This window comes from Babylonia areolata, chromosome 1 (genome assembly GCF_041734735.1).
Source record: "Babylonia areolata isolate BAREFJ2019XMU chromosome 1, ASM4173473v1, whole genome shotgun sequence".
Classification (NCBI taxonomy): Eukaryota; Metazoa; Mollusca; class Gastropoda; order Neogastropoda; family Buccinidae; genus Babylonia; species Babylonia areolata.
Genome location: NC_134876.1, coordinates 54,958,720 through 54,961,219, shown reverse-complemented (window position 1 = coordinate 54,961,219; position 2,500 = coordinate 54,958,720). Strand labels below are relative to the sequence as shown.

General features: G+C 39.2%; 1 protein-coding gene across 5 annotated transcripts in view; it reads left to right on the top strand.

Moving 5' to 3' along the window:
- Positions 1-43: 43 nt before the first annotated feature.
- The window catches only part of LOC143292716 (neurotactin-like), a 93,702-nt gene continuing 91,245 nt past the window's right edge, over positions 44-2,500 (top strand). The window contains exons 1-2 of one of the 5 annotated variants that reach the window (XM_076603272.1): positions 44-231; positions 1,422-1,873. The gene's annotated coding sequence lies outside the window, so the exon portion shown is untranslated. Of the gene's footprint in view, positions 331-772; positions 888-1,232; positions 1,874-2,500 lie in introns of those variants that run through there. The other 4 variants (XM_076603254.1, XM_076603264.1, XM_076603239.1 and 1 more) reach the window with 4 other exon arrangements.

Sequence of the window (2,500 nt, the reverse complement as noted above, 5' to 3'; positions counted from 1 at the left end):
GACGGGAGGGTAAGCACAGACAGACCACAAAGTGACGGGGACCAGCCGGCGACACGGTCATTTCGCTAGCATCCATCAAGCACCGCCACAGCCACCAACCGCTGCTAGCTAGCTAGCTGCTAGCCAGCCATCCAAGCTCACATTCTCTCTCTCGTGTTGCGGAGGGCCAGCCGGACGCTGAAGTGAACTTTTCCTTGCCTGCCTGCTGCGACTCGCTAGCTAGTTTGTCATGTCAGGGCCTTCCGCTCTTTTTACTCCCCACCTTTTCGTCTCGCCTGCTTCACTCTTTTCGTCCGGTCGTCCTTTTGTGGATGGAAGGAGTGTGGCCAAGTAACTAATTCAGCCACCACACAGCTTGTTTTTGTTTGCAATTCGTTTGCCTTTTTTTTTTTTATTGTTGGATAAAGATGTCAGGGAAATATTTTTGAGGCGTAGATTTTTTTTTTTTTTTTTTTTTTTTTAACTCGAAAGAGAGGATGTGGTGCTTTTCAACGCGAAGATGTGTTTTTGGTGACAAAGAAAGTTGTGGAAAGAGACGATTTATGTAAAAGTTATGAGTCGAGAGAAGGCGTGTTTTAGATCACAAAGTTGATAAAAGAGACCAGGCATTAGATGTTTGTTTCTTTGTTTTTTTCGTTGAAAGAATAACAAAATGTCGCGTCGAAAATATATGACCTAGAGGTCGTAAGAGATGGCTGTCATTTCGGAATTAGTGAAGATTAAAATCAAACAAAAACTTGTAATTTTAAAATATATATTTTGTTTAGAAGGAAAAGTTAGAAGCTGAAAGTGATGACATTTGGGATGAAAGCAAACATTGGTCCGTGAACAACGTGAGACGTTATGTTGTCACTTTGAAGAACTCCAGATATGGAAGAAAGTGAAAGGTAAAGGCAGGTCTGTACGGACAAATGTCAAGTTTATAACTTCGATGAGAGGGGCACTTAATAAAAACTTTTCGTCTTGGTTGATATTAGATTTTAAATGATTTCATCTGGATTACATTAACCTGAAAATCCCCACTATTAATAACTGAGTCCTCGTGGTAAAAAAAAAAAAGAAAAAAAAAAAGATTAATATAAACCAAAAAACAAACGTACTTCCAGAAGCAGGTTATGCATAAAAAACGTTGTCGGTAAGCCAATTTTTCGGTCGTGTATGTAGAAAAAAAATCGGCCCTGGGGAAAAAAAAGTCTCTTAAACCAGATCATTGGTAATTAAAAAAGCCACAGGTCTTTGGATGAAAGAGCGGCAGATCTGAGGCTTTCAATGCCAGACAAAAGTTGACATTGGTGTGGTTTAAAAAGCCCTTAAACGGATAAGGAAGTTGTTCCTTTGAATAAGTGGAGCTTTTGATGGAAGAGAAATTTACCATTCGGAAAACACTGGAAATATGCTCATTCGAAGATCTGCGGCTTTAGATGAAAGGGAAAGCTGGCACTTGAGCGACACAGGGGCTGAAAAGGAAGAAAGGAAATTATAAAAAAAGAAAACGAACTGGGGAAGAAGAGAGATCTTAGATGAATCAGGGAAAAGGCGCAAGAGAGACTTGAGGCTGGAGATGACAGAGACAGCGATCACTTCAAAGGGTGGCTCTTAAAAGACGTCAAGCGTCAGATTAAAAGGAAAGTTGACGCCTCGCGGCAATGGTGCCTCAGATGAAAGAGGAAGTTGTCAGCTCGAACAAGATGGACCTTATAATCTTTGTTGTCGTCTGCCCAGTGCCAGAAAATGAGGCTGCCCTTGCAGCTTGATAGTTGAAGTGTTGGACAGACTGAGATTTGCTGACATGTGGTTTCACCAGGTTGAACCATTGTGATTTTTTTTGTGTTTTTTTTTTTCTTCGACAAGACAAATTCTTAAAAAAGGAAAGGTAAGATTTTTATATTGTTTGTTATCAGTCTTCTACTGCACGATGCAATATGCATATTCATTAATATATGATAATCACGTCTGCATATAATATTATATTCATAATTACAAATATATTTTTTATGGGTACATGTATAACGCTTGTTCTTGGTCAGAGACCATATCTATATCTCTATCAATCTATTTATATATCTGTGTCTATATATCTTTCATTCTGCACAAACAACAACAACAACAACAACAACAACAACAACAAACACACACACACACACACACACACACACACACACACACACACATATATATATATATATATATATATATATATATATATATATATATATATATTATAGATAGATAGGTAGATATGCCATACACTGGGAGAATCCAGGTTTAGTTATTATACTGTTCTAGGAAAAGGGCACTTTTTCCCACTTGCTTGTTGCCGTCGTGGTGGTGGTGGTTTTTGTCTCGTGCCAATTGTGATGGTGGTGGTGACAATGATGATTTTTATGGCAGTTGTCATTAGTGGATTCGGTGGTGGCTTGTGTATGTGTGTGAGTGTGTGTGTGTGTGTGTGTGTGTGTGTGTGTGTGTGTGTGTGTGTGTGTGTGTGTGTGCGTCATCG